Source organism: Mus musculus, chromosome 12 (assembly GCF_000001635.26).
Source record: "Mus musculus strain C57BL/6J chromosome 12, GRCm38.p6 C57BL/6J".
In the NCBI taxonomy this organism is placed as follows: Eukaryota; Metazoa; Chordata; class Mammalia; order Rodentia; family Muridae; genus Mus; species Mus musculus.
In genome coordinates, this window is record NC_000078.6 from 80603899 (window position 1) to 80614171 (window position 10273).

The 10273-nt window shown below is 46.0% G+C and overlaps 1 pseudogene; it reads left to right on the plus strand.

The window, feature by feature from the left end:
• The first annotated feature begins 9141 nt into the window (after positions 1–9141).
• On the plus strand, positions 9142–9823 carry Gm46364 (annotated as a pseudogene).
• The last annotated feature ends 450 nt before the right edge of the window (positions 9824–10273 follow it).

The window sequence follows — 10273 nt, forward strand, 5'->3', positions numbered from 1 at the left end:
GGCTGATGCCTTTATTTCAGACTTTGCAAGCATTCAACTAGCTTCTACTGCCTGGGAGTCAGGTCTGTATCCTGTACAAGTGAATGAAACAGAGCATGCTCAAAATGAATCCTCTCCTGGATCTTGGGGGAACGGGGGGGCGGGGGAGTTCTGTAGGGAGCCAGGAGGTGGCCTTGCTACTAGGGTATGCTGGACCTTAGGAAGCAGAATATCAGACTGAGCCCAAGTTCCTTGCTTAATCACACAGGCCCTGTTGCTGCTTAGAAACAGAAATTCAAGGGCTCCTCAGAATAGATATGGCTATCCCACCATGCTTGCCTTTAAACAGTTCTTTTTTTTTCTTCCCTAGGAGCCATTCTAGCCCCCTCAGACCTGCCTTTCCCCTTGCTCTGTACACAGGAAAGCATTCAGGCATGATGGTCTTCCTGGGTAAGAACAGCAAAATCATTCTAGAAGAGTCCTGCCAGCTTAGGCTTGCTTGATCGGGCAGCAGATGCTCTACCTAACAGTTTCCATGGAAACCAATAGAACTCCACCACTTCTCTGATCAGAAGTTGAACCTACCCAGATAAAAATAAGTCCTGACTTGGTGTGCATGTAAACTGCAATGGACAGGCTAGAGTGTTGCTAGCAACACACTCCCCCATTGTACACATGCGCCTCACATAAGTCTGCAGGACATTCAAGGGCTGGGGACACAGGAGCATGCTTGCTAGAGTCAGCCTCTTGCTTGTCCAGCAGAGAGCAGTTCCTGGGTCCTGGAGTGTGGCTTCAGTTTTCTTCATTTTGTCTGACTGTTTCGCTGGCTGGTTTGTTGATGGAATGCAAATGCTCCCTGCAGACCTGCACCCTCCCCCCGCCACACACACACTCACTTAGCTGTGATTTTCACCAAGGCTCTTCCTTTTGCTCCCCATTTTTATTTGTGAGAAATTATCCAGACAGCTCCACTGCCCTTCTGGAGGCCTCAGAACTCTTCCACAGCTCTGGCAGGGGTGTGGTCCTCTCCCACCAGGGACCAGGAAAGGAAACCTGGAAAAGCTAGAGTTCACTATGTCCCTATGACCACATCTAACTCTTGTCTGGTGTTTGTCCCCTGTGCTGGTTTGAGTCATCACTCTTTCAGGAAGGAGGGGCCCAGGCAGCTTCTCTCATGGTAAGAGATCTCCCTGACAAAAACTCAGTTAAGGCCTGGTCAGCTGGGAGGGCATGGATTTTCCTGACCAGTGGCTGCTGGTGGGGAAGCCAGTAAAAAATACACACACACACACACACACACACACACACACACACACACACACACACCTGCTCTATACCAAGCCCCTTTGTTGAGTAGTGTGAGCCAATAAGATGCTCAATCCTTCTAAAATTGATGCTTCCTGACCACTCCAGGTGCCATCTTAGATGATGCCGGGCCAACTGGAGCAAGCAGGGTTGACTGGAGGGAGCAGAGGTCCTAAAAATTCAATTCCCAGCAACCACATGAAGGCTCACAACCATCTGTATAGCTACAATGTACTCATATACATAAAATAAATAAATAAATAAATAAATAAATAGTTAAAAAAAATACTGTCTTAGTTAGGGTTTTACTGCTGTGAACAGACACCATGACCATTGCAAGTCTTATAACATTTAATTGGAGCTGGCTTACAGGTTCAGAGGTTCAATCCATTATCATCAAGGTGGGAGCATGGTAGTATCCAAGGCAGGCATGGTACAGGCAGAGCTGAGAGTTCTACATCTTCATCTGAAAGCTGCTAGCAGAATACTGACTTCCAGGCAGCTAGGATGAGGGTCTTTAAGCCCATGTCCAAAGTGAAATACCTATTCCAACAAGGCCACACCTCCAAATAGTGCCACTTCCTGGGCCAAGCATATTCAAACCATGACATTCCACTCTCTGGCCCCCAGAAGCTTGTTCTAACATATGAGTCTATAGGTGCCATACCTAGCCATAGCATAATTTAAAGATTTATTTATTTATTTATTATATGTAAGTACACTGTAGCTGTCCTCAGACACTCCAGAAGAGGGAGTCAGATCTCGTTACAGATGGTTGTGAGCCACCATGTGGTTGCTGGGATTTGAACTCCTGACCTTCGGAAGAACAGTAGGGTGCTCTTACCCACTGAGCCATCTCACCAGCCCGAGCATAATTTAAAAAGTACATTTAGTCCAACTTCCAACATCACCATAGTATATAGCAGTATCAACAATGTCAAAAGTTCAAAGTTCAAGGTCTCTTCTGAGATCCATCCAATCACTTAACTGTAATCCCCGAATCAAGATAGGAAACCAGCTGGGCAAACTCCAAACTCTGCATCCCCACGTCTGATGTCAAAGCAGTCTTCAAATCTCCAACTCCTTTTTCATCTTTGTTGACTACAATAAACTTCTTTCTCCTGGGCTGGTTCCACTCCCTGTTAGCAACTTTTCTCAGCAGGTATCTCATGACTCTGGCATCTCAAAAATCTTGGGGTCTCCAAGGCAACTTCAATGTTACAGCTTCTTGTTTCAATGTCTGGGATCTACACATGATCTTCTGGGCTCCTCCAAAGGGCTGGCATCATTTCTTCAGCTCTGACCTCTGTAGCACTCTAAGCTCAGGTTGATCAACCCCACTGCTGCTGCTATTCTTGATGATCATCCCATGGTACTGGCATCTCCAATACACTGAAGTCTTCTGCTGCAACTAGGCTTCACCAATAGCCTCTCATTGGCTCTCTTCATGGTGCCACCAAGACTAAAATTCTTTGTATGACCCCTTCAGTCCTGGGCCATCAACTACAACTGAGGCTGCACTTTCACCAATGGCCTTCATGGCCTCTCAGCAGTAGTTCATGATTCTTACACATTACCAAGTACAGCTGCAGGACAAGGTACAACCTTGGCTATCTCTGGAACACAGCTTCTTTGTGCTCTCAGAAAACACTTCCCAGGAAATTTTACCTCAATGATGCTGGTCCCTTCTTAATCACGGCTAATTTCTTAGCTCCAGCTAACCAGCATCAATTGTCCCAGTAGTTCCTTCTGTTTTTCACTCTAAAGCCAGAGCCACATGGCCAAAGCTGTAGAGTTCTGTTGCTTGCTGGGGCTGGAACATGCCCCCCTTGTTCTATTACATTATCACCAGCTTTCTGTTTTCCAACTCCCTCTCTGCCTAAACTTGGCTTTCCTGGTACTTGTTCTGTAGATTGACTTTGAACTCAGAGATCTGCATGGCTCTGTCTTTTGTCATGCTGGATTAAAGGCATGTACCACCATGCTTGGATTTAAGCTTTTCTTCACCTAGAACCTGCTTTGTCCCAGGCTAGCCTTGAACTCAAGAGATCTGGTTGGCTTTGTCTTCTGGGATTAAAGGTATGTATCACCATGCCTGGATTTAAATTTAGCTGGGTAGGATCTTGTCCCCAAATCCCTTAATCTGTTATCTCCTAGAACATAGGATTCAGTCCTATTTCACTTCCTGGCGCCCCTTTAATACTTGAACCATATATTTTATATTTTTTCTTTCTAAGCTTGCTAGGCTTGTTCAAAACACTGTTCATGAGACTTAACCAGAGAAGAAAGTCTCTGCTGGGCTTTTGTGAGACTTCATTTGTCAATGCAACTAATATAAATCTCTTTACCTTAGACTCAGGTAGACTCTTCAGACAAGGACAAAAAGCAGCCATATTCTTCACCAAAATATCACAAAAACAGTCTCTAGGCCACATTCTGATATCCACCCCCCTCCCCGCGCCCCTGAAACCTCTAGAGCCAGGTCTGCACAGTTCAGATCATACTCAGTAACAAAGTCTTCCATATTCCTACTAGGATGGCCCATTAAGCCCCACTTAAAGCATTCTACTGCTTTTCAAATTCAACGTCCCAAAATCTACATTCTTCCAAACAAAAGCATGGTCAGGCCTATCACAGTAATACCCAAGTCCCTGATATCAACTTCTGCCTTAGTCAGGGTTTCTATTCCTACACAAACATCATGACCAAGAAGCATGTTGGGAAGGAAAGGATTTATTCAGTTTACACTTCCACATTGCTGTTCATCACCAAAGGAAGTCAGGACTGGAACTCAAGCAAGCCAATAAATAACACACCCCCCCACCCCACCCCCACCCCCCCGCCGCCCTTGGCCTCTGCATCAGCTCCTGCTTCCTGACCTGCTTGAGTTCCAAACCCTGTGAGGACCAGCTACTCTGAGTCCCTTGAGGTTCTAGTAAAGGGGTGTGTGTGGTCCTGGGTGCTGCCTTAGACCAGCCACACAGATTCCTTTATCAGTATCATCTGCTCAAGTGATCTGAAGTTTCCATCCTCTGCATTTGGTGGGAGACTGGAGGGTTAGGGCTTCAATATATTTGCTGTGGTTTTGGTTTTTGCTTGTTTGAGACAGGGTCTCACTATGTAGCCCTTGACTGTTCTGGAACTTGCTATGTAGACCAGACTTGCCTGGAACTCACAGAAATCTATCTACTTGCCTCTGCCTCTCTGCCTCTCTGCCTCTCTGCCTCTCTGCCACTCTGCCTCTCTGCCACTCTCTGCCTCTCTGCCACTCTCTGCAACCTTTCTCAGCTGCCTCTCTCTGCCTCCAGTGCTGAGATTAAAGGCATGTTGCCACCGTGCCTGACTGCCTCAGCAAGATCTTGAGGCATGCTTATATGTTTTGATTTTTTGTTTGTTTTGGTAAGATCTCATGTAGCCTAGGCTGACCTCAACTTGCCATGTAGCCAAGGATGACCTCGAACTCCTGTTCTTACTAGTGCCTCTTCCCAAGTGCTGGCATTACAGGCTGGAGCTATGCATGGTATCCAGCTTGCCTGCTAATATTTTGAGTAAGCTGGTTTATGACTCAGATGTGTTCTGATATCCTGACTAGAAGTTATGGGCTACAGCCTGGGGCAGAAGGCTCAGAGCCTTGTGATTTGGCCTTACATAGGCTAAGCAGGGTACCTGCCACAGGGCTTAGGCAGTGATGAATCCCTCTGGAGCAGGGGTGGGTTTGAGGCCAAGCTGAGGGTTATTGTTGAGACAGCTATCACATGCCAGCATTTCTTTCTGTGATTTATGAGTCTCTTAGCCAGCATCAGCCACATATGGCTGCTTTCCTTCTAGAGAAGCTTCCATCCCAAAGGTCCATTAATAAGGGAATCGGAGCTTCTGTAAGTTACATGGTGGATCCTTTCTATGGCTCCTCCACCCACTGCCCTGAGAGCCGTCCTGCCGTTTTCTGGACACACACTGAGAGACACACACTTTAACTTTCTTGGTCCTTTCCACAACTCTGAGGTCACACCATTCACAAAGTAGGAAAGGACCTCTAGAGATGTTAACACACTCGCTCAAGTTACCCAGGGTGGGCTGGAGACATGGCTCAGTGATTAAGAGTACTAGCTGCTCTTGCACAGAACCTGAGTTTGGTTCTCAGGACCCATTTGGTGGTTCACAGCCATCTGTGACTCCAGTTCCAGAGGATCTGATGCCCTCTTCTGGCCTTCATAGATACTACATATACATAGTATATACAGTATATACTATGCAGTATATATACATAATCGTAGTACATACATGCAGGCAAAAACACTAATATACATGTAAAATAAAAATCAATAAAATCTTTACAGTTTTTAATGGTTACCCAGTTCACAGAAGGTATATTCAGTGCTCAAATCATGAAATCCAGGATGGCAAGATGGATTAACAGATGAAGGCACTGCCCTCAAACCTGCTGACCTGAATTATAAGCTCCAAGTGCCTCATGATGGAAGGAGAGAACCAGTTTCTCCAAATTGTCCTCTGACCTTATACATAGGTCAAACATATACACTGCATGCAAACAAAAATAAATTTTAAGATGTTTAAAATTATGATAGGAGGTTAAGATGGGAGAAGCCTTAAAGTTTAAGGCCAGCCTGGTCTACAGACCCTGTTCTAAAACAAAATCTAACCTAGGGTACTCACCCTGATTGCTTTTCATGTCTTGGTTCTGAGTTCACATCAACTCTGGAACTTTTGTGCTGTTGCCCACATGTTAGGGACACTGAAACCCATACAAAACTTATGTACACTCACACCAATGCCCACCTGGTGTCCCTCATCCCACCTCCTGACCTGGCTGATGCTAAGAATGGTTATTCTAGGCAGAAGCGAGTGGAGAGGCTGAAACACCCAGACACACAGAGAATAAACAGGCTAGACCCGAGGGCATGAAGCCCTGGCATCCACCCCAGTCCTGAGCTGGCCATTGCTAATCTGAAAGCTTTTTTTAGACTATTGCTTTTATCTTTGGAAAGCAAGAGAAGTAAGTTGTTCAGTGGACTTCTATTCTGTCCCTCGCCATGACACAGAAGCAGCCTAGCAGTCTCCTTGATGTCAGGACCTTCTGAAGCTCAGAAGGGTGAAACCCCTGAACAATTCAGCCCTGAGGACCCAGAAGGCTTGGCTGACTGGCCAGCTTCACCCAGCAAGATTGCTTTTTCCCTAGCTGAGTTTCTGGGATTAAGCTTCTCTATCTTCAGATGCTAATTTGTGTTTGGACCTGTGGGGACTGGGGAGCTTCATGGGACATAGTGGGGTCACCCAAAGTGTGCACCACGTACCTGGGCTCTGTATTCCCACCAGGCAACTGTACTTGGGTTCACTTCATGAGACCCGAATGTGTCCATCCCAGGTATTTCCTGGCTGCTTTAGTGTGGGACCACCAGACTGGATCTTGGGGAGGTCTAGCCAAGTAGAAGTGAACAATCACTCCAGCTCTGGCCTAGCCATTTGGTGGCATTTGAACCTCAGTGTTTTCACACACACTCCAAAATGGGCATGCCATTGAGGCAGATAAAATGGGGTGATGCCATGCAGGCCTGCTACACTAGAAAGACAGTGCAGCAGTCCTTGGGGTGTGGCAGAGATGCTCATCCACAGTGTGGACTTTCTAGCTGCCTGGGACCTTCCCCATACATTAGGGTAAGGCCTTGAAGCCCAGGCACAGTAGCTTAAGAGGGTGGAGGTCCACCAGGAATAGAAGATGTGGGAGCCCTGGCATCCACCTCAGTCCTGAGCTGGCCATTGCTAATCTGACTAAGAAAGCTTTTTTTTTAGACTATTGCTTTTATCTTTGGGAAGCAAGAGAAGTAAGTTGATTAGTGGACTTCTATTCCAACCAGGTCTTGAATATCTTCAAAATTTGGAGGCCAGGAGGAAGAGAAAAAGGCAGGGAAGGTGCTTTCATTTGGGATCTTCAGAGCAGAGCTCTCTCTGCATCCCTTGCCTCATATGCTTGGGTCCCCAGTAACCTGAAACAAAGAAGAGAGGCTGAGATCATAGCCAGAGTCTCTGCCAGAGGTTCTTGGAGATATTGAGATTTAGGTGACATTTAAAAGTGAATTGAAGTAAATGCAGAAAAAGGGGGGCCTGGCACCCAAAGGTAAACATGGTTCTTAGAAGTGGAAGTATTTGCCTTATACATATCCGGACCACCGAAATTTGACCCCAAAACTATCAAAAATAAGTATTTATGAATGGATGAGGTTTTGTGTAAGACCGAATGGATCCTTCTAGAAAGATGTTGTGTACTGGTTGGACATGGTGGAATATATCTGTAATCCTCTGTAATCCTAGCACTTGGGAGGCAGAGACAGGATGGATTGCCTACAAGTTTGAAGCCAATCTGGTCTACAGAATGAGTTCCAGGCTAACCAGGGTTACATAGTGAGACCTTTCCTCAAAAATAAATGAGTAAGTAGAAGGTGCTTCGTGAGGCTTATCTTCTCTTTTCCTAGCCATGTAGCTGCGGGGACCTGTGAGGGACAGGGGGATCCCTGGCTGTCTACCCTTTCATCTTGAGTAAAGGTTTTACTAGAGCTGCCTGCAGGTGTTTTGTTTGTTTGTTTGTTTGTTTATTTCCATTGAATTACAAACTCCATGAAGACAGATGTGTCCACAGCACCTAGTATGGTGCCAGGCACACAGTAAGTACTCAATAAATACTTGCTGGATGAATGAATGGATGAATGGATGAATGAATGAATGAATGAATGAATGAATGAATGAATGAATGGGTGGGCATGCATACAATAAAACTTCATTTCTCCTCTGATTCTGTGAGCCAGAGTTTGGGGACAATTGCCGGGTTTGTTCTCTGCTTCCTCCTCTAATTTGTCTATTGACTCAGCCTTTCATGAAATCAGGTGAGGTTTGGCCCAGTGCAAATTCCTTTTCATCAAGAGCAGGAGGCTCAACACTTGCAGGTTAATGCTCAATCAGTACCTGATTAAACAGACAATGAGTGTGAGTGCATGGATCACACAGCAGAGAAGAGGTGGAAAGCCCGAGTGAGAACTTAGCTGTCTGACATACTAATGAACTCCGTAAAGGGCTAAGACTGCCGAGGTGGGGGAGAGGGGGACGCAGGGATGGGGAGGAAGGTTTTCCTTTAACTGGCATTAGAGGGAAGCTCACTGAGGTTCCTTCCCAAGCAGGGGCCTTCTGCAAGCTTTTGCCCAGGGCTACGTCTCGGCTTGGGACAGAGGAGTCTCATTTATTTGCATACAAATTGCAAATGTCCACAGTCAAATTCGCTCAAGCAATTTTTAAGTGAAGTGTTATTGCTTTCCCGAAGGCTATAATTCCTAAGTTTTTCTCGTCAATATTCCTCTCACTTAAGCAGCTCCTCACACTGACCCAGATTTTCCCTCCCAGGAGTGCACAGGAGAGAGAGGAAAGAGGCAAAGAAAGGGATGTGTGGATGGTGGAGAGAGCCTGCCTTTGGATGCCCAGGACCCTCTCTAGTTGCTTATAGTGTTAGTTTATTTAATTCTACAGTAACTCAGTGGGCTGGACCCTGTGCTTGTCTCCATTTGTAATGAAGTCCAGACTCAGAGACAGTGTTTGCAACACTCAAGGTCACACAGCTAGGAAAGGACTGGGCTTGGGATCCAAAGATATCCGATTCCCAGAAATTACTATTAAACTACACCATCTCTGAAAAACACATATTTTTTTATTTTTTACAATTCTTTAAATATTAAAAACAAGTCTGTTAAGAGTATTCACTTGGGGCAGTGGTGGCGCACGCCTTTAATCCCAGCACTTGGGAGGCAGAGGCGGGCGGATTTCTGAGTTCAAGGCCAGCCTGGTCTACAGAGTGAGTTCCAGGACAGCCAGGGCTATACAGAGAAACCCTGACTCAAAAAACAAAACAAACAAACAAAAAAAGATTATTTACAACTGTACAGAGAAGAGGCACAGGTCTCAACTGTTGTCATTGAGACCACGTGGCAAGCTCTCTGGGAATGAAAGTCAGAGTACATGAGCAGCAGCTTTAGTGCAAACAGGAACAGAAGCCATAGACTTTGTCTTTAGTGACCTAAAGTGGGTTTTCTGAGCTGCTATTGCTCCCTCGAACATGGTGAACATTCCTAAGGCCCGCTAAACCTTCTGCAAGACATGTAGGGAGCGCCAGCCCCACAAGGTGACACAGTACAAGAAGGGCAAGGGTTCTCTGTCTGCCCAGGGAAAGCAGCGTGCTGACAGGAAACGGAGTGGCTGTGATGGGCAGACTAAACCTATCCTCCATGAAAAGGCTAAAACTACAAAGAAGATCGTGCTGAGACTCAAGTGTGCTAAGCGTAACTGCAGAGCTAAGGAATGCTGGCTAGTAAGAGATGCAAGCATTTTAAACTGGGAGGTGATGAGAAGAGAAAGGGCCAAGTGATCCAGACCTAAGTTGATTTTGTTATGAAGACAATAAAATTATGAGCTTTAAACCAGGCGTGGTGGCACATGCCTTTAATCCCAGCACTCGGGAGGCAGAGGCAGGTGAATTTCTGAGTTCGAGGCCAGCCTGGTCTACAAAGTGAGTTCCAGGACAGCCAGGGCTACACAGAGAAACCCTGTCTCAAAAAAACAAAAACAAACAAAAAAAAATTATGAGCTTTTACTACCCCTGTCCCCCGCCCCAAACTCGAATCCAAACTGGGCCTGGGAGATGGTTCAGTAGATAAAGTGCAGACCCAGCCAGCACAAGAACTGAACTTGGACGCTTAGCATCCACACAAAGTTGGTTAGGCATGGCTACTGCCCTGTGATCCCAGCCGTCATGGCCAGAGAAAGAGGCTCTCAGATCAACTTGACTAGCAAGACAAGGAGCTGACCAGCCCTGCATTCAGTGAGAACATGCTTTGTAAGTAAGTGAAGATTAATCAAGAGAGGCACTGGATATCCACTTCTTACCTCCATCTGCATGCACATACATGGGAATATGTGTACCCACACATGTATG